The sequence below is a fragment of the Psammomys obesus genome, unplaced genomic scaffold (assembly GCF_907164565.1).
Source record: "Psammomys obesus unplaced genomic scaffold, mPsaObe1.curated_primary_1811, whole genome shotgun sequence".
In the NCBI taxonomy this organism is placed as follows: Eukaryota; Metazoa; Chordata; class Mammalia; order Rodentia; family Muridae; genus Psammomys; species Psammomys obesus.
This window is the reverse complement of record NW_026585894.1, coordinates 23,745,708-23,768,376: the sequence shown is the minus strand read 5'-3', so window position 1 is coordinate 23,768,376 and position 22,669 is coordinate 23,745,708. Positions and strand designations below refer to the sequence as shown.

At 37.0% G+C, this 22,669-nt stretch overlaps 1 protein-coding gene across 2 annotated transcripts in view; it reads right to left on the bottom strand.

The window, feature by feature from the left end:
• Prrg1 (proline rich and Gla domain 1) overlaps nucleotides 1-22,669 on the bottom strand; it is a 127,915-nt gene that overhangs the window by 59,915 nt on the left and 45,331 nt on the right. Inside the window, exons 2-3 of one of the 2 annotated variants that reach the window (XM_055599604.1) lie at nucleotides 20,951-21,045; nucleotides 7,487-7,586 (exon numbers count right to left, since the gene is read on the bottom strand). The gene's annotated coding sequence lies outside the window, so the exon portion shown is untranslated. The remainder of the gene's footprint in view (nucleotides 1-7,486; nucleotides 7,587-20,950; nucleotides 21,046-22,669) is intronic. The other variant, XM_055599605.1, reaches the window with a different exon arrangement.

Genomic DNA, 22,669 nt, shown 5'->3' with positions numbered 1-22,669 from the left:
AATGGTCCTTGGTTAGAGTATCAGTCTCAAAAAAGAACCCTCTGCCCAGATTTTTTGGTTCTGTTGTTCTCCTTGTGGAGCTCCTGTCCTCTTCAGGTCTTACTATCTCCCCCTTCTTTCCTAAGATTCCCTGCACTCTGCCCAAAGTTTGGTTATGAGTCTCAGCATCTGCTTTGATACACTGCTAGGTAGAGTCTTTCAGAGGCTTTCTGTGGTGGGCTCCTGTCCTGCTTCCTGTTTTCTCCTTCTTCCAATGTCCATCCCATTTGCTTTCCGAGTGAGGATTGATCATCTTACCCAAGGTCCTCCTTCTTTCTCAGCTTCTTTAGATGTACAGATTTTAGTATGTTTATCCACATGCATGCACACGCTTCCCTGCCTGCACTTGTGCACCCATGCCTATTGACTTTTCTCCCTTAGATATAGCTGAAACAACAACACACATTCTCAAACCAGTGGACCTCTATCATCTTCCTGAAGAATACTCCAGACACCAGAAAAAGACGCACCCAGTCTGAAGTACAGACTCCAGGAACAAAGAGTGAAGGTTATGGATAAGCAGATGGCTAGAGCCCGGCGTAAGAACACACCCAACAAAAAATCAGGATATCATGGCTTCACCAGTAATCCCCAAAATCAATGGATACTCCAATTCATCAGAAACACGGGAAAATGATTTTAAAGCTATGCTCATCCAGTTATTAGAGGCAAATAAAGAGGAAACAAACAAATTTCTCAAAGAAATCAGCACATAAAAGGAGCCAAATAAATAGGAAATGAACAAAGATCTCAAAGAAGTACAGGCAAATACAGCCAAACAAATAGAGGCACAAGTAGAGGCACAATTAGTGGCATATAGAGACTGGCAGGACTTTTTTTTATTTCTTTATTTTTAATTTCTTGCTTGTTCTTTATTATGTAATTAATCTCTTTAGAAAGAATCAAGCCTATTTCTGTTGTTAGTGGGAACCACAAAGGAAAGAAAGTACTATGAGACATGGGCCAGGATTTTCAAAGAGCAACTGCCTCTGCAGAGGTCAGCATCGTAGGGGTAAGAGAAATCATTTGGGATTGCCTTCTTCCTGGAGAAGATGAAAACAAGGAAGCAAAAGTCAATACCTATCATCAGCCACTTCGTCTAAACTTCTAGAGGCAAACCTTTAAAAATCAGACTCTTATTTAAACAAAATGATTTCTTTAAAGATATAGGGTTTAAAGCTACTCTGTACATCATCCCAAGCCAAGCTCTCTACTTCAAGTTGTCTCTTGATGCTGCCTCTGCTGCCAAGGTTTAACATGTTTCTTCAACTTTGATCTTTGCTTCTCTCTCTGGTCTCCTTTCATCTGAGGGGTGTGTGTGTGTGTGTGTGTGTGTGTGTGTGTGTGTGTGTGTGTGTTTGTGTTTTGTGTGAGGTACTTAAACTTTATACTTCTGTAAACATGAGTATTCCTCAATCTTTTTTATCAGTCACGTCCTTATCTTAAAATTAAATAGCATTTCTAGCATAACGCAACATACCCCAAACAACGACAAAGTACCTTTTGGCCAAATATTAGGAAATATAAATAGGGCTGGGTGTGGTGGCACACACTTTCAATCCCAGCAAATAAAGTCAGAACTCTGTGACTGCAATGCCAACCTGGGCTACATAGAGCATTTTTTTTTTTCAACTAGCCATGGTTACATAGTGAGACCCTGTCTCAAAAAAGTAAATTAAATTCAAAAGAAAATAAAAATAATCATTCTCCCACATATTTATCTAGATAAGCACTAAATAACCTCTACAGCGATAGTTCTGAACCTATGGGTCACAACCCCTTTGGAAGTCACATATCAGATATCCTGCACATCAGATATTTACATTTCTATCTATAACAGTAGGAAAATTATAGTTTTTAAGTAGTAAATAAAATAATTTTATGGCTATGGCTCACAACAATATGAGGAACTATTAAAAGGTTGACACATTCACTGCTTTATAACTAGATCCTGCCTTCCTAAAAAGTAACATATCAACCAGAAGTGGTAGTGCATGCCTTTAATCCCAGCACTCAGGAGGCAGAGGCAGGTAAATCTCTGTGAGTTTGAGGATAACCTGGTCTACAAAGCCAGAAGATACATGTGAAATCCTATCCCTCTATAATATAGCTTTATCAAAACAGCCTCTCGTCACCCCTGAAATATGCTTTGAACAATTTTAACTCTATTTTATCTGTATTATCTAAAAAAAAAAATTCATTCTTCCCTCATTATCTCTTCAGGGAATAATCTTTTTCTTTGAACTCATAGTCTGAAGTTTAAGCCTTATAATATACAGATACAAATACTTATTTTATAGTACCAATGAGACTATTTCTCAAAAGTAATTAATATTTCTACTTTAATGTATGGAGTCTGTGCAGGGTAAGATTATTCCCACTGAAAGATCTAATGGCCTACACAAACAGATTTAGGGTATGTTCTCCTAACAAATATCTTCAGGATACATAACATGTGCCTTAGTCACTCTTAGTTTACATTAGTGCCTGCAAACTCTAGTATATCTATGTCATTAATCAATTTTAAGGGTTGTTACAAAGATTTTATTTACTATTTTTTAGATTTTTATACGGTTATGGGTGATTTGCCTCTATGTCTGTGTACCATATGTATCTCTGGTGCCCAAAGAGACCAGAAGAGGGCATTGAATCCTTTAGAACTCGTACTTCAGAAGGTTGGCACCCATCATATGGGTGCTCAGAACTGAACTTGGGTCCTCTGCAAGAACAGAAAGTACTTTTAACTGCTAAACCATCTCTCTGGTGTCCAATGTTAAGAACTTTTGCAAAATACACCTATCTACATTTAGTTAATAGTCTTTCAGTTAGTTTACACTTTTATTTCAGCCTTTATTCACATTAGACTTGTCATTTAAAGTTATATGATTTCACTGCTTTTGGCAGAATTACTACAAATTAGAAATTACAACGTAAGAGAATTGTCATGTTCCAGATAGTACTTTAGTTAAGTTACTATATATATATATATATATATATATATATATATATATATATATATATCTTCAGACCAACTTTATGTCAATATCTGGGATGTACTATTATTTTTTGATATAGTATTATTTTTTGTTTTTTATTCTTCTTCTTATTATTATTATTAATTACACTTTATTCATTTTGTATCCCCCATAAGCCCCTCCCTCCTCCCCTCCCGATCCCACCCTACCTCCCCTTTCTTCATGCATGCTCCTCCCCACGTCCACTGATATAGTATTATTTTAATCTGCCAAATATCAAACATCATTCTATAATACTAATTAGTTTGAATACCAATTAAATACTTAGTTCATAGTAATATCAGGCAAATTGTTAGCCTCTTTTATTGTCTACTAAGTTAGGTAAGATGTCTTTAATTTGGTAACATAATCATACAGCTTATCTCATATTTTCACTAATATATATATATATATAGATAGAGAACTGTTATATGTTTCTGCTTACTTTTCAATCTCTGAATTTTTATTGTAGTTAAACTCATGTTTAGAGAGCACATAGTTATGGTGTATATTTCTTAATAGAGATATGCATATGCATAAAGTAATGACTACAGGAAAACATGTCCTTTTAAATAATGACAGGGCCACATTTGCCATAGGTATTCTGGGTTGGCGGTGGGTAGGAAACTAAGAGGAAATGATACAGCTCTAATCAAGTTCCTATCTAGTCTCCAGCCACTCAGATGGCTTCCCCAACCCCGTGATGACCAAGAGAGAGGTCAGCTGGGAGGGCCAAGGAGGAGCCTAAGTTGCCTCCTGCAAGGTTGTCAAACCAAGGGCACTCCTGCCAAAAAAGCACTGGGAAATATTCTGCAAACACTTAATTGAAAATGATAAGCTCAGAATTGATCATTTTAGCTACTCACTGTATGATATTAAGCAAGGAATTCACTGTCACAGGATAGTCAATATAATCTTACACCGTAGTATATTACTCAGAATAAGTCATCAGACAGAAACAATGGAAAGAAAAGGGGGAAAGGATAGCAAAAGGCAAACAGGCTGGGGTGGCTAACAAGAACTGTAATGAAAATTTTGGTTTCTTTAAAAACTCAGTTATGCTATGGAAAAATGTTTTTGCTTTAATCCCAAGTGAGGGGTTTCAGTTTGGGGCTTTAGTTTATCCACAGCTGATAACTGTCTTATGTAGGGCATGGTCACTGACAGCTGGTAACAGCCTGCCTCGTGTGGCAGGGAGAGGGGCATGGTCTAGGGCTCTGAGGATATAAATGAGAGCCCAGAAAGAGAAAATGTGGCATGCTGTGGTGGCATGTAGTGAGTGGCAGTATAGAGAGAGCAGAGACAGATGGTGTGGCAGCTCAGAGACAGGCAGAGAGAAACATTTCAACTCAGTGGCTTAGAGGAGACTGCTTGTTGCATCTGCTGTTGAAGGAGATTGGTATAACCCCCAAAAGAACCCATGGACCCTAAACAGCTGGAAAAAGTAAAGGGGTCTGTGACCCCTATCCCTACTAAATTTATCTCTCTTACATAGGGTTGGGGGTTGGAAGGGAGGCTTTAAGGGACCCCACTAAAACAGAGTTTAAAAACAAGGACTACAAAAAAACCTAAAGAGCTAGCTGCAGAAAAGGGAGACTCTGAAAAGTAGAGCAAAAGAGAAAAGAAGCCAAGTTTAACTGATTTTTTTTTTCTTTTCAAGACAGGGTTTCTCTGCCTTGGCTGTCCTGGAATCACTTTGTAGTCGAGGCTGGCTTTGATCTCACTGTGATATGCCTGCCTCAGTCTCTGCCTCCCATAGTGCTGGGGTTATAAGGTGGGCCTCATCATGCCCAGCTCTGTCTTCCTTTTTCAGCAAGCCAGAGAAATATTCTTATCATGTAGTTTTTAAATATGAGTTCCTTAGGAGCTCTAAAAACATTTTTTGGTTTGTTTTGAGACAGGGATTCTGTGTGTAACACTGCCTGTCCTGGATTGGCTTTGTACACCAGGGTAGCCTCAACCACTGCCTGCCTGCCTCTGCCTCCTTGAGTAGAAATATTTTTAATAAGAGGAAATTCCACCTCATCCCATTTTTTAACTGTAAATATTTTTAAGAATTAAAGTTATTCACAAGTTTCTTAGTTTTTGGTATAACCAGAAGATAGCAGGATGCTGAATCGGGGGAATGTCATTGTCTGAGGTTCAGCAAGCATAACAATCCACAGAGAGGAAATAGTTTTATATGCTTCCATACAAAGCATGCTAAATAACAATTCAGAGGCTCAGTCGTGTCTATATTATTTTGAATTACTTCTCATCTCATGTTTTTAGTAGAACTATTAAAAAAAACCCAAACACTTCTTGGTTCTTTCCCTGTCAGAACTGTCTGCCCTCTATTCTGGTTGTGGTGGTCTGTTTTCCTACCAATTTCGATAATGCTCCGGAAGAAAGAAAATTTGAGGATATGAGGTATATGATATAAAACTGAATTAGTGAAAGGAAAAGATTATGAGCACTTGACAGTTATGTGAGATCCTCTTAAGGAAAATTTGTGGACAAATTTGAAACTGGAACATCAGTGTAGTGATGGTTTAAAATAAACACAAGGGCTAGAGCATTGGCTCAGCAATTGAAGAACACTTGTTGCTTTTCCAGAGAAGCTGGATATAACTTTTAATACTTAAATATGGGCTCCAGTCCCAGGGAATCTGATGCCCTTTTCTGACTTTCACAGGCACTAGGCACTCAGGTGGCACTCTGCCCAAAGTTTGGTTATGAGTCTCAGCTTCGGCTTTGATACACTTTAATACATTTCCTTTAGATTTTCAAATTTTGTGGCGCATAGGCTTTTGAAGTAAGATCTAATGATTGGATTTCCTCAGTGTCTGTCATTATGTCCCCCTTTTCATTTCTGATTTTGTTGATTTGGATAGTTTCTCTCTGCCTTTTAATTAGTTTGGCTAAAGGTTTATCTATCTTGTTGATTTTCTCAAAGAAACAGCTCTTGGTTTCATTGATTCTTTGAATAGTTTTATTTGATTTTAGTTTATTGATTTCAGCCCTGAGTTTGATTATGTCCAGACGTCTACTCTTCTTGGGGTGTGTGCTTCTTCTTCTTATTCTTTTTTTTTCTAGAGCTTTCAGGTGGGTCATTAAGTTGCTTGAATGAGCTGTCTCGAATTTCTTCTTGAAGGCATTTAGTGCTATGAACTTTCCTCTTAGCACTGCTTTCATTGTGTCCCACAAGTTTGGGTATGTTGTGCTTCATTTTCATTTTTTTTCTGATGCTGCATCATTCAAATAATAAAGATTCAACTGTATCAGTAGTCTTTTAGAGGGGTTTGGGAGGAGATGAGAGGAGGGTGGGATTGGGAGGGAATGAGGGAGGGGGCTACAGCTGGGATACAAAGTGAATAAGCTGTGATTAACATAAAAATGAAAAAATAAAAAAATATTCAACTGCTATTTGTTGCATGCATGTGCACTGTTTTAAAAAAAATTTCATTTGGGGCATCTTATCAGGGCCCAAAACAACCCTATGAGTTAGAAACAATGATACCTATTGATAAATTTTGAAGAAATCAAATTCCTCATGTTCATATAGCTAATAGGTGAGAAAGAACATTTCAGGCATGGGTTAATGTCTCAACAAATTTATATTTAAGAAATTAATATTATAATTTGCAAGTCTTCACAGAGATACTTGTGATGGTCTGGATTTGAAATTGAACCACCAAGGTCATGTAATAAAGGCTTGGTTGCTAGCTAATGGCATTACTGAAAAGTAGCAAAAACTTAAGGACATGAAACCAAATAGCATGAAATAGGTCCTAGGAGGCATGTCAAAGGATGGTCCCTGTCCCCTCCATTTTTCTCTGCTTTCTGGCAGCCATAAGAGTGCAGCATTCTTCCACTACATCCACTGGCTTACCACAGGAAGAGAGACAATAGCACCAAGTGCCTGTGGAGTGCAGATTCTCAAACCAAAATGAATTCTTCCCCCTTTAAGCTTATTTTCTTAGGTATTTCATCACAGAAAAGGAAAGCTGACTGAAACTATACCAGTGTTACTAACATATACATCAAGATTTAGAACACATGTCTAGTCTCAACAGAAGATGTGCCCAGTCCTATTTGATATACCAAGGTGGATTGATATCTATGGGAGGTCTCCCTTTCTGTGAGAAGAAAGGGTGGGTGCATGGGGGACAGAAGGAGAGGCAAGAGGGAGAGACTGGGAGGAGAGAAGGGAGGGTAACTTCTTATCCCGATGTAAAGTCAATAAATCAATTAATTAATGGGGAAGAAGATTTAGAATACATTTAAAGATCTTGACATAGGGTTTCTGACACCAAATCTGGTACTATTTCAATCAAATATTGAATCATTATAAGCTATCCAATTTAAAGAATGAGATGTAGTTTATTTGGTAGAGTGCTTGACTAGCATGCACAAAGCTATGGCTTTGATTCCCAGGCCCCAGTAGTGCATACCTGTAATTCCAGAAATAGGCTGTGTGGGCAGGAAGATCAGATGTTCACAATCATTCTTGGGTATCTAGCAAGTTGAAGGCCAGTCTGGGATACATGAGATCTGTCTCAAAAGCCAAAAACCAAGTATTTACTTAATATAATATCATGTTTCCTGATATTAACTTTCCTGAATATTAGTAAGCTAAAGGCTAATATAAAAGATGTGATCACCGCCAGAGTAAAGCTTGTGGAGGTAGGTGTGTGTGTGTGTGTGTGTGTGTGTGTGTGTTCATTATACATTTTTAAGCTGTAAATAAAAGAACTTAACTAAGAAAAACTAAAAGTTCAATACAAATTTAGCATAGTAAATGAGAAAAGTATAAAGATGAAAATCAATGATACAAAGCTTTATGAATTGGCACAGCATTGAGATATCTGTTTGAACTGTGGTGAAAAACATTAAGCAATACCCTTGTGTTGATAAAACAATCTACTCCCTAAGAGCTTGTTGAACTCTTCTAAATTTCACTAACCTTTAGTTATTTCCTATGTGTTGTTTACTTCACCAGCTCCACTGACATAAAAGCTTGAAATGTAGACATGTCATAAATGAATATTATATATTAATATTTACTTTTAAAATATCATAAACTATTACATAAAAATACTATAACACTATAGATATTTTTAATTTAATATGTAGGAAATCACATATATGCTTGCATGCATGTAATTCTTCACTAGGCAGAAGCACCAAAATAATATCAAATACTGCTGAACTTTGAGATACCTTGCCAAATTTATGGCACAGTGCTAGCCAGTTAAACAAAGAGTACTTTCTGTCTTGTTTTCCAGTTTTCCTCAGCTTAGATACAGCAATAGACAATCAAATTTGCACAGTCATCTTTTCAATTTAATAAACATCTATCTACTCAGATATAAATTGTGTATCTGTTAACATGCCTAGGTCCCTAGGGGTGAAGCAGTATACAATACAGACAAAAAAAAAAATCTCTGACTTCATGAAAGTTACAACGTAAAAAGGAAAAGAACAAAATGATTTCTGTGCCATTTTATTTAAAAAATTAAAATATGTATTTTAAATAATGAGCAATAAAATAACAATATTTTAAAAAAATTAAAATATGTATCTTAAATAATGAGCAATTGTTTAAAAGGAAAACAATTACGGAGGAAAGAACAAGAACTAGTAAAATAATAATTGTGTAAGATAAGCATTTTCATTGCTTTTATTGCTGCTATTTGTATGTTAATTTGTCTGTTTGAGACAAGGTCTTACTATAAAGCCAAGGCTGATCTACAACTCGTGATCCTCTTGCCTCAACCTTTCAAATGTTGGAATTATAGAAGTAAACCATCATGCAAGACTCACTGATCTTCTGAGACTTGCTTTTTATTAGTTTCCTTAGACACAGCACTTACACATACCAGTGATCTGTAGACTTTTTTAATAGCATATACAAGAGTAAATATTTACATTTTACAGGTCTCTGTTATGACTAATTCTTTTGTTACAGTATTAAAGCAGGCATAGAAGTGAATTTGTATGTGGCTATGGTTTAATGGTACCAGTAAGATGGTACAGTGGGTTAAGGCAGTTGTTCCCAAGCCTGACAACCTGTGTTTGATCCCTAGAACCCACATTGTTTAAGAGAACCAATTCCTGCAATGTTTTTCCTGACCTCTACATGTATGCTGCAGCATGTACTCTCCACCACCCTACCCTCACATACAGACAAATATACATGCAAAGAATATTAAAATTTGAATTTTGTAACAAACTATAGAAATGATCCCTGAAAGGGAGCAGCAGAGCCTTACTAGGCCACTGAGGAAGACAATGCAGCCACTCTTGATGAGACCTGATAGGCTAGGGTCAGAGGGAAGGGGAAGTGGACCTCCCCTATCAGTGGACTTGGGGAGGGGCATGGGTGGAGAAGGGTGGGAGGGTGGAATTGGGAGGGGAGAGGGAGCTACAGGAGGATACAAAGTGAACAAATTGTAATTAATAAAAAAATAAAATTAAAAAGGAAAAAGTTTGAATTTTGTATAACTGTCGTGTGTCACACATTTTAAAATATTTTTCAATTTTTAAATATTTTCACATTTAAAATATTTTTAAAATTCGTGGCTTCTAATTTATACAAAAATAGGCAGTAGGCTGTTTTTGCTAACCCCTAATTAATTCAGAAAATTCAGAAGTGACTTATTGAATTTTCATAAATAGATAAGCAAAAGACATATAAAGAAGCTTAGGATAAGTATTACTGAAACATACAGATCTAGCACTGTAGCAGGATATTTGGTTTTGTACATAGAAATTGTATTTATTAGTAAAACATAAAAGTTTAAATGGATGTCAGATGCAGTTTGGTGTGTCCTGAAGAGAAGTAACTTGGGTGTGCTTCTGAAAAGTCTCCACAGATAAGAATGCTAAAGAATGGAAAGTTCTTGCCTATTTCAAGGCAAGTTGTTTGGGAGAGGTCTTGTGGTCTTTGCTTTATGACTCCAGAAAAAGTCAGCAAAGTCAGCCTTGAGCTGCCCCACTATAAAGGTGAAATGGTTCAGGTCTCTACTGACTTGGTTTGGAGCCCTCATCATGACAATGAAATGGTTCAGCCTGCCAAGGGTATAGAAGAGGAGCTAAAGATTTCTTACATAGCAACTGGACCTTTGAGAGGTCTCTCTCTTTTTTGGAAGAACCCTCATGCAAGGAGCTCTAGGTAAGAGATAGGACTTGGAATGGGGCATGGGAGGAGATAAGGGAGAGAGGATGGGGTTGGGAGGGAATGAGGGAGCGGGCTACAGCTGGGGTACAAAGTAAATTACCTGTAATTAATATAAAAAGTAAAATTAAAAATAAGAGATAGGGATTTTCCTCTCTGGCCTTGCAGGAACATCAGAGAAGCAGCTGGCAGGACACAGGTAAAACAGCATTCTAGGAAAGAAAGCTAAGGAGCCCTCTTGGGTTTAGAGGGGCTCAAGAGAAAGGTAGACTAGCTCAGTCAAATGACACCGATAGAAAAAGATTTCTAAAGAGCTAGAAGTTTAGTTGTAGAAATAGACATTTTGTATATAGTTAAGAAAATAAAGTTACCTCGCTGAGCTAGCAGGTTTTTACCTTAGTTTATGCCTCAAGTGTCTTTATTGGTACACATATTAGAGTAATTTAAAAAGATAAACATTAAACAGGCTAAAATTATCTAATAACTTTAGAGTAAGAGTTATTAATTTTATATGACAAGGGTTCTTAAGTTACAAAAATATAAAATAGTAAAGATATTTATAGCAATAAATATATAACCATCTAACTAAAGCATGTTAAAGCACATCTAGATGCCTATAAATCACTTGTTGATGTGAACTGTATTTCCTAAGAGAAAGTTACTTTATCCATAATAATAGTTCATTAAACATTTACATCCCAATAAAACTCAGGTTTATATTCAGCCTTGTCATTTCTTTTCAATCTCAATTGTTTTCCACAATTTCAAAATGCTTCAAAAAACAATAAAGATATTTTATCACCATCTGAAATACTACAGGGTTAAATTTAAGTATTTTTCTACTATACAAATCAATTAGCTTTTTCTCAAATGTCATTATATTAATGACATCTTGGACCATAAGTCCCCCAAATAACAGGACACTCCCTGGACACTCTAGGAGTGATGGAAACGCTGGTATTCATAGCATCAAGGGTTCACCCTGGACTAGGTATGAGAAAAAGACTGACAGGTACTCATAACCATACATGAGTTTTAAGTGTTTATATTCTTTATATAAGTGGAATCAAAGTATGTATAAACTCTTTTGGTTGTAGCTTCTTTTGCTGAATATTTTGTTGTTATCATGTAACATGTAATCTGTACTGTTCATTTGCACTACTAATTCATATTTTCTACTGTTTAACTTGTGTTATGGTATAGACTGAATATTGGTTTTCCCATACAATCACATGGTGTCTACTCATTGAGCTCTATCCTCATGTAGATAATTGGGGTTATTATAAAAGAGACATGAAGGAGATCTCACCAGCTCCATCCATCATATGAACAAGCAACAAGGTGCAGTCTCTAACATAGAGAAAGAATCCTCAGAAACACTAAAATGTCAAGTGTCTTGATCTTTGACTTTTCAGCCACAAAGACTGTAAGCAATATATCTCCAATGTTAATTTACCCAGTATCAGGTAATTAGTTATAGGATATTTTAATGGAAATATTCAATCCACATTTTGACATCTTGGTTTATAAGGTTTTGGATTTAATTTTTTTTAATTTATTTATTCTTTTATTAATTACAGTTTATTCACTTTGTATCCCTACTGTAGCCCCCTCCCTTGTTCCCTCCCATTCCCACCCTAGATCCCTCTTCTCATTCCATGCCCCTCCCCCAGTCCACTGATAGGGGAGGTCCTCTTCCCTTTCCCTCTGACCCTAGTCTATCAGGCCTCATCAAGACTGCCTGAATTGTCCTCCTCTGTGATCTGGTAAGGCTGTTCTCCCCTCAGGGGGAGGTGATCAAAAAGCCAGCCACTAAGTTCTTATCAGAGACAGTCTCTGTTCCCATTACTACTTGGGAACCTACTTGGACACTGAGCTGCCATGGGCTACATCTGTGCAGGGGTTCTATGTTATATCCATGAATTGTCCTTGTTTGGAATATTAGTCTCAGAAAAGATCCCTGCGCCCAGATATTTTGGTTCAGTTGCTCTCCTGGTGGAGCTTCTGTCACCTCCAGGTTTTTCTATCTTCCCCTTCTTTCATAAGATTCCCTGCGCTCTGTCCAAAGTTTGGCTATGAGTCTCAGCATTTGCTTTGATACCCTGCTGGGTAGAGTCTTTTAGAGGTCCTCCATGGTAGGCTCCTGTCCTGTTCCCTGCTTTCTCCCCCTTCTGATGTCCATCCCCTTTGCCTTCCTGAATGAGGTCTTGGATTTTTTTTATTTAATTTTATTTTTTTCTTATCAGTTACATTTTATTAACTCTGTATCCCAGCTGTGTCCCGCTCCCTCATTCCCTCCCAATCCCACCCTCCCTCCCTCATCTCCACCGTGCCCCTTTCCAAGTCCACTGATGGGGGGGGGACCTCCTCCCCATTCATCCGATCCTGTTTTATCAGGTATCTTCAGGACTGGCTTCGAAGCCCTCCTCTGTGGCGTAACAGAACTGCTCCTCCCTTGAGGGGTGGGGAGGTCAAAGAGCCAGTCATTGAGTTCCTGTTAGAAACAGTCCTTGTTCCCCTCACTATGGGAAACCAATTGGTTACTGAGCTACCACAGGCTACATCTGAGCAGAGGTTCTAGGTTATATCCATACATGGTCCTTGGTTGAATGTCAGTCTCAGAAAAGACCCTGTGCCCATATATATTTGGTCCTTGTGGAGCTTCTATCCTTTCCCCATCATACTAACTCCCCTTCTTTCATATGATTCCCTGTACTCTGCTGAAGGTTTGGTCATGAGTCTTTGTATCTGCTTTGAAAACACTGCTAGTTAGAGTCTTTCCGATGCGCTCAGTAGACTCCTGTCATACGTTCAATGCACATCCCATCTGTCTTTCTAAATGAGGATTGATAATCTTACCCCATGTCCGCTCTCTTGATTATCTTTTTTAGGTGTATAGATTTCATTATGTTTGTCATATCTCATAGGTCTATATAAGTGAGCATATACTGTGTTTGTCTTTCTCTTTCTGGGATATTTCACTCAGAATGATCTTTTCTAGATCCCACCATTTGCCTGCAAATTTCATGATTTCCTCCTTTTTGATTGCTGAGTAGTATTCCATTGTGTAAAAATACCACAATTTCTGTACCCATTCCTCCGTTGATGGACATCTGGGTTGTTTTCAGGTTCTGGCTATTACAAATAAAGCTGCTACAAACATGGTTGAGCAAGTATCCCTTTTGTGTACTTGGGCAAAATTTGGGTATATACCTAGCAGTGGTATAGCTGGGTCTTGAGGAAGCACTATTCCTAATTGTCTTAGAAAGTGCCAGATAGATTTCCAGAGTGGTTGTACCAGTTTACATTCCCACCAGCAGTGGAGGAGGGTTCCCCTTTCTCCACAACCTCTCCAGCATGTGTTGTCCCTTAAGTTTTTCATCTTGGCCATTCTGATGGATGTAAGGTGAAATCTCAGGGTCATTTTGATTTGCATTTCCCTGATGGCTAATGAGGATGAGCATTTCTTTAAGTGTTTCTCTGCCATTCGATATTCCTCTGTCGAGAATTCTCTGTTTAGCTCTGTTCCCCATTTTTTTAATTGGATTACTTGGTTTGTTGCTTTTCAGCTTCTTTAGTTTTTTATATATACTGGATATTAGTCCTCTGTCAGATAAAGGGTTGGTGAAGATCCTTTCCCAGTCTTTAGGCTGTCGTATTGTTCTGATGACAGTGTCCTTTGCTTTACAGAAGCTTTTCAGTTTCATGAGGTTCCATTTACTGATTGATGATCTTAGAGCCTGTGCTGTTGGTGTTCTGTTCAGGAAGTTGTCTCCTGTGCCAGCGAGTTCTAGGCTCTCGCCCTCTTTTTCTTCTAACCGATTTAGTGTGTCTGGTTTTTTTATTGAGGTCTTTCATCCGCTTGGACTTTAGTTTTGTGCATGGTTACACAAATCTGTATACCTTAAGAAAAGCATCTTATATCAGATATCTGTAAGCATGTGAAAAGACCCTAAAGCCTATCTCCCTAATACTCCTCTCTTTCCTTTCTGCACAGCTCAGAGTGGGATAGTAATGAAATAAGAATAAAAAGAAAGAGGTCCTTTCTGGTAGGTTATTTAAATGCAAAGCCTTTCAAATTGTAGTATTGGTAGTATCAGGAGAAACGGAAAAGAAGACTTTAACATAAAAACCTATGAAAATAATAACAGCAGATAACAAGGTAACATACTGTTACCAGATGGCTAAATACTTTATTTGTGTAATCTTATGACTTAAACCTAGTACTATGTTAACTTCTGTTTTATAGATAAGGAATTAGGCATGTAACGGTTAAGTGATTTTCTTAAGATCACAGTAGTATGTGAAAGGACAGAGTTCAACTTAACATAGCTCAGTGATGTCAACGACACTATAAATCTGCTGGAGGAAATCTGTACGTGAAACCAAAATTTAGATTGAGCTGTAAATAAATAAAATTATTCATGTTTTAGATATTCTTTCTATTAGAGAGAAATATATATACAAAATCATATTACGTATGTACAAATGTATATGGAGAGGGGAAAACATTTACTCACAGATAATAAGGTCAGGCAAAGTGATACATGCCTTTAATCTGAACACCAATGAAGTTGAAGAAAGAGAACCATTTTAAGGACAGTCTTCGGTTACATTCAGAGTTTATGTCTCAGAAAACAATGATAGGAGAAATTACAAAGGAACTAAAAAAAGCTTTTTAAGACAGGCAGGGGATTGTGACAGCTTATTCATTATCTTGATTGTCTAGTTTTAAACTTTGTCATTAGAAAAACAGGCTACATTGGTAACATAACAATGGAAGCAACAGTAGAGCACACTATTTCCTCCTTAAGTAGATATGAATGAACAAAGTCTGAGCACCAGTTCTGCATGGCAAGTGCCTTTATCCACTGATATGTCACCGGCCTTGTTTCATTGCTATTTAAGACAGGGTCTAATGTAAGCTAGGCAGTCCTCATACTTGCTATGTAGCCAAAGTTGGCCTTGAACTCCTCATCATGCTATCTCAAACTCCCAAATTCTGGAATTACATACATGACACATCAAGCCAGGCTGGACGACATACTTTTAAAATAAGCAAATGGTCATATTTTATAAACACACCCTATGGTACTGTGAAAAGAAAGGCTTTCAGAGAAAGCCAATCTTTGGGCAGAGCACAGGGAAACTTGTGGAAGAAGGGGTAGATAGAAAGACCTAGAGGGGACAAGAGCTCTACAAGGAGGGCAACAAAGTCCCCAAATCTGGGCCTAGGCAATCATGAGAGACTTTTGCACCAATCAAGGACCGTACGTGGAGGGGACCTAGACCCCCTGCTCAGATATAGCCTACAGGCAGCTCAGTCTCCATGTGGGTTTCTGAGTAAGGGAAGCAGAGGCTGTCTCTGACATGAACTCAGTTGCCTGCTCTTTGATCATTTCCCCCTGGTGGTGAGGCCTTGCCAGGCCACAGAGGAATAGGATCCAGGAAATCCTCATGAATCTTGATAAGCTAGGATCAGATGGCAGGGGAGGAAGACTTCCCCTTTAAGTGGACTAGGGGATGGGGATGGGGGGCAGAGGGAAAGAGGGTGGGCCTGGGAGGAGATGAGAGAGTGGGCTATAATCAGGATATAAAATGAATAAATTATAAAAAATAAAAATAAATTTAAAAAGAGAAAAAAAGGTGTTTATTCCTGTTTTATAGTGCTGTGTAATTCAGGGCAGTTAAGTGCTCATAGAGTAAAACAATAAATATTCCATAAACAGAAATACATCATACCCGTATGTGTTATACATATCTCAAGGGTCAAAATCCATCCTTTATAGATAGTATTGAATTAGGCAGTAGGATATATTAACCTTTCTTTAACCTCACAAGCCAACACGAGGCTTTACTTTCCTCCTCCTTTTTTCTTTCTTTTATGAGTTACCAGAATATATACGTCATTAGCTGCTTATTTTTAGTTTACTTATTAAATTTTAATAAGTCTCTTTAGATAGCAGAACAACCAGTTAAAGAAAGTTAATATTATTGGAAAAGATAAATGCCTAATGGACACCACATGTAAGTGAAAAAGAAGAAATAATGTGACTTTGGTTTTAAAAATTGTGGGCACAGCACAGAACATAATTTTAGCCTGGAATATAAAACGTTGGTAGTTTTAAAATGTGATCTTAAAAGAGGTTCAGCTACTGTATTTTTAAAAATAATTTAGACCATATGTAACAAGAACTCAACAAAAGCAAGTAAACCAGAATAAATTGCCACAATAATATTAAAATAAATATCATGTTGTATGTCAAAACAGACAAAGAATAATTTGCAAATGGCATATAAAATGGATATGTCTTGATATGTCTTGGATATGTTTTTGAAATGTCATGGAGTCCTTTCTAAGCTATGCATTACATCACTACCTAAGATATCATGTCACTGTAATGAAAGTACGTAAGAATATTACAGTAAAGCCATTGAGAGAACCAAAATTTAGTTGCCTGACATGTAAAATTAAAACATTAACCTCAATTCCAAAGACTGGATATGGAACTGCCAAGATGGCTTAGCAGTTAAGACCATTTGGTGCTTCTGCAGGACCTGGATTCAGGCTCCCAATACCCATATTAGATGGTTCACAAGTATCTGTTATTCCAGTTACAAGGGATCTAATGCCATCTTCTGGATTTTGTGGCTAACAGGCATACACATGGCGCACATACTTATGTATGTGCAGTTGCTCACACAGAGACATAAAATGAAAATCAATGTATCTTCAGAGAATGATCACTTTGAAGGAGGAAACTCTTGAATAAACAAGATTGATAGTTCCTTCAATAACTGTTTCTGCTGAGTTCAAAATCCAGCACACCCAGAAAACGTATTTGACAGCTGGAGCTATAGCTCATTGTAGAGTGTTGGCCTAACATGGACAAGGCTCTAGGCTCTAGGCTCAAACCCAACCACCTCAAAAATATTTAATAATGAAAATATTTTTCTTATCAAAGATCTACTTCCTAAACTTCTTTTAAAAATATTTAAGAGAAATGTGTTCCAAATAATTAAAGTATTATGCTTCACAAACAATAAGAATTATAACTCATAAAAGCATTAGAGAAGGTTTCTTCATAAAATCAAATTTAAAAGACTCTGAAGAAGTGCTATTCCTTTTGCAAACTAATAACTAGCCCTGCAAAAGCAGTGACAGGAAATTTTTGATGGATTCCTTGAAGATTTGGATTCCTTGAAGATTTTATTGTTGTGGCACTAACCACAAAGACAAAGAAATTCTAAAACATGATGGACAGTGCTAGGTTTTAATTATCTGTTTTGGTTTTAAACTCTTCAATCTAGAAAGTTCTAGTTCAGTTCAATCTAAACTAGAAAGATATGAATCATCATAGAGAAAGCAGAAAGTAAAAGAAAATTCTACCATCTAGAAAATAAGCTTAACCATATTTAACTAAAAATCACCATTTCCTAAAGGAAAATGTAATCTCACAAAGTCCTATTTTGTTTAATGCTGTCAGGAATCACATTATCTTTTTGATGTTATAGACTCATATTTATCACTATACTTGAATCATGCTAATATATTTTAACAAGGTGAGCTATATGATATTCTATTTTGTAATCTACTTTTTAGAACAATTCATTCTAAGAACTTTCCTATAAAATTAAATTTTCACCAGCATGATTGTTAATGGCTATACTATATTCATGTACAATAACTTAACCATTTCCTAAATGTTTTACTATTTGAAACTAAAGTTTGGTAAATATAATCATTTAAAACTGGAAGTCCTTCTGTTTCTAACAGGAACTCAATGACTGGCTCTTTGGCCTCCCCACCCCCCAAGGGAGGAGCAGTCCTGTTAGACCACGAAGGAGGGCTTTGCAGCCAGTCCTGAAGATACCTGATAAAACAGGATCAGATGAATGGGGAGGAGGTCCCCCCTATTAGTGGACTTGGCAAGGGGCACGGTGGAGATGAGGGAGAGAGGGAGGGACTGGGAGGGAATGAGGGATCGGGACATGGCTGGGATACAGAGTTAAAATGTAACTAATAATAAAAAATAAAATAAAATAAAATAAAAAAACCTGGCAGTCCTTATCAGCACTGGCAACTCTTACAGAGATCTGGGTTCAATTTGCAGCACCCATATGATGGTCAAAACTGTCACTCTAGTTCCAGGGCATCTGCCACTCTTCTAGTCTCCTTGGACACCAGGTACACATGCAGTACACAGACATACGTTCAGGCTAAACACTTATACTCATAAAATGATTATAAAATATTATATAGAACCTCCTCTCCAAAAAATACAAACAAATAAAGAAATATAATGTAACAGACTTGGTGGTGTATGCCTCTAATCCCAGAATTTGTGAGGCAGAGCCAGGCATATCTCTATGAGTTCCATGCTAGTCTGGTCTATATAATTTCAAGCCAGCCAGAAATGAGACCTAATTGAAACTACATAATGAGACAAGGTAGTAGTAGTAGCAGCACCAGGACTACCACCACCACCACCACCACCAGCAGTACTAACAGTGTATCCATATTTTAAAAAAGCAATTTTAATTTTTACTTCTGATTACTTGCTAAGGATAAACAAATGACACTATCAGATGTGGAAATCTGTAGATTCAGCTACCTTATCCTTTGAAGCAAGTGTATATATATTTATATATAAATGTGTGTGTGTTCCAGGGGACCTGGAACTAGATCTAGATCTAGATAGACAGACAGACAGATGGATATCTGGAAATATATATATGGTAAAATGAAACAGATGGCTATTATAGTAGTAAATTAAGTTAACCAATTTACAGATTAATGCCTACCTGAAACAATCTACAAAAATAAAGTTATCCTATGGGAAATGGACCCAGTATGACAGTGGCAGAGTTAGACCATAGACTGTAAGTGTGATATAACTGAAATCAGTGAGGAAATTCCTACTAGATCAGTATGTTCTGTTCCTCAGTCAGCTGTGAAATAGTTGTAGGATACTGTTTCCTCTCTCGTTAAAGGTTTCCTGATGAAATGTACAGAGACTCAGGAAAGCTTGAAAAGACTCGAGATTTAATCTGTATGCATTTACAAGTGTTGTAGGGGAATTATATGCATATTATTAGTTGTTGCTATAACTCTCAAAATATTGTGTCTATAGGCCCAATTATATTTTTGATCTCATCTAATTTGGTGCTACACACTATCACCAAATTAAAAAAAAATACTGTACATCCATTCAACATATTAAACTTAGTATTTCATTATAAAATGCACTTTATCCATCTGATTTTCAAATAAATTATAGATGATATAGGTGAATGATATCATAAAAGAAGATAATGTGAAGTTTATAAATACAAAGCATTTGAGGAAAACATGACACAAAAATTAAGACAGTAAAATACAAAAGATTCAATTTTGTATATAAAAACTGACTGAAAGGTTCTGCAGTATTGATAAAAGAGACACAACCCCTAGTAGCCAGTGCCAAAAAATATGAGTTATATGAGCCAAGATATTACTAACATAAAGAAAAAAAATCATTGCCCAGAAGCTTCATCACTTATGATTTGAAACTAGGGAAAAAGCTTACTCTGCTATTCTCAAAAGAAAAGCAATGAAAATGTCTTTAATATTCATATAAGCAGAATAACATATTTTATAATAAACTTTTTGTATCTTTAAGTAGGCCAACAACAATACAGTGCAGAATCATAAACTATCTTTATATATTTAGAAATTAGCCCACACAAATAGCTGCCTAAAACTGCTAGACAAACAACAGAATATGCAACCATTGAATGACCATGAAAAAAGGCAACACTCTGAACCTACTCCATCCAGACCAATGGTCATTCTATAAAAAAAAAAAAATTCTGAAAGATCTGACTCACTTTGTTGGCTCTTCTCCAAAGAGGAAAGCCAGCAGTCCTGAAAGAAATGCTGATAAGGAAGCACATGAGCCAAGAGAAGAATGCCATTCCATTCTAAATTATTAAAGGCAAAGATTATAGTTCATTTGGGGGAAGCTTGGGATCCCTAATAATTACTACTTATCAGCAGATTGAGGAAAGCTTACCATGTTGATTCCCTCAATCCGTACTGTTCTGGAAGCTGACAATCAAACTAAATCTGGATATCTGTTATCATAAAGTCACAGATAAAAAGAAACCTTCACAGCTTGTGTTGGAGTTCCATCTGGAAATGGTGTACCAAAGTTTTGGTATTTTTTTTCTTAGTTTGTGTTACTTTGTTACTCTATTTTCAGAAGAGTGAAAATATTTCCATTAATCCTTTTTTTTTCTCTCTCTCAGATACACACTTTTCTATTCACTGGAGTTGAGGTAAGAAATAGGTGTAAAGCAGATTTGAAATTTTCTTTTTGCTATCTCAGCTCTGCATTAAGACCATTATACCATTTCACTTCATCAGTGTATTAAGATCTCTATAAAACCAGATATGGTTTAAATCCAATGCTTTAGTCCAAGCACTCCAGAATCACAGGTACATAGATGTCTGGGCTCAAAGACTGCCAAAGCTACATAGTGAGATCCTGTCTCAAAACAAACAAAAACAAAAAACAAAAACAACAAAAATTCTGTAAAGCCAACAGAGCAGAGCACGCTAACAATCCCAGCTCTCAACAAGTGTATAACTCTTTATTTTCTAGGCACTTGAGTTCATAAACTTATTTGGCTCAGGTTTTTGATATAATTCTGAATTAGAAGATAAAATTGGGTAAAGGAAAATGGATTTACTTACAATTTGGCGAAGGGGGAGTGTCTAACTTCTAATTTACTCCCCACTGTGTCTATGATTATTTTACAATTTATAGAAATCCGTAAATGAGGCAAAGGCTAGAACAAAGCAGAAAAAGAAAATATATTAAATGTGTCCACATTGGGAAGAGGGAAAAAGTGATTCAGCAAACAAACCCTTCCACTACCAACAAATCCATTTTAGAGGGCCTGAACTAAGATTAAAGTTTAAATAGAAGGTAAAGGACACACAAATCTAAGCAGTCCCACTTCACTGGTCCCACTTACCACTCAATTGACTTTTCATTGAAAGGGTTTCAGTCTAATCCTCTAAGGTGTTCTGACAAGTTCTGAAAACTGAAACTCTCTAGGAAGAAAAGTTCTCACTCTGGCTAGGGTCTTTTCAGTCTCAGTATGAGATTCTTGGTAAAACTAACAATTCCTTTGAGGTTCAATGTTTTATTTCTGCTAGGCCCATTACAATTCTCCACTTAACACCTCACTTTTGAAGTGGAATATGTACATGTCTAAAGCAAATATAATAAGCAGAATGCAAGTAGGGACCAGTATTAGAACACAGTCCAAGGTAGCAATATATTAAGCATGTTTCATAACTACCTGGGTTTTAGTTACTTTAAGAAGGGCTGGCACAAGCAATACCTCTTGTTGCTTTGAAGCAAGATCTCATCATGAAGCCTAGGCTAGCCTCAAACATGATCCTCTTGTTTCTATTGCTCAAGTGCTAGATTATAGGCAAGAGCTGCCATGCCTATTGTGACAGCTACAAATTTAACTGTGGCATAGGCTAAACTGCCTGTGGTGGTTTGAATTAGAATGACTTCTACAGTCTCATATATTTGAATGCTTGGTCCTTAGCAGAACTAGTTGAGAATGATTAGAAGGTGTGGCCTTGTTAGAGGAGGCGTGTCGCTAGGAGTGGGCTTTTGGGTTTCAAAAGCCTACACCAGGCTCCTTCTTATTCTCTCTATGCCTCTTGCTTGTGGATTAGAATTGAGCATTCAACTACTGCTCCAGCACCAAGCTTGCCAGACTAATCCCTGTGATGGTTATGGATTTACCTTTTGAATCTGTAAGCAAGCCCACAATTAGTTTTCTCTTATGTTTCCTTGGCCATAGTTTCGTTTCATAGCAATAGAAAAACAGCAAAGAAACGCCCTTTTGGGAGGGTAATGGGAGACCTGGTTGCCATTTTGAAGAAAATGAGGATTTAAGGATTCTCCATTTCAAAATATAAGGTCTTTTGTGAAGTAGAGGAGTCCTATCCATTCAGTTCTTGGTAGACCTCTTTGTTCACAGGTGGGAAGTAGCAACCTTTTTGTATTTTCTTTGGAAACTAGCTTCAAGCTGTAAACTTCTGAATTCCTGTATTACACACCAGTTTTATACATAAACATGGGTATCTAATAGGTTAAGGGAGGATCAAGTGTCTTTCTTTAGAATATCTCCTGTCCTGACAGAGCTTCTGCATAGCATCAGAGTTCTGTGAGCCTGGAATAATAAGTAATTTTACTGTTTCACAAATAAGAAAACCAGGTCTGTAATCCCAGTACTCAGGGAGGCAGAGGCAGGCATATCTCTGTGAGTTCGAGGTCAGCCTGGTTTACAAAGTGAGTCCAGGGCAGCCAAGGTTACACAGAGAAATCCTGTCTTAAAAAAAAATAAGGCAAACAGTATATACTCACTTATAAGTGGATATGAGACA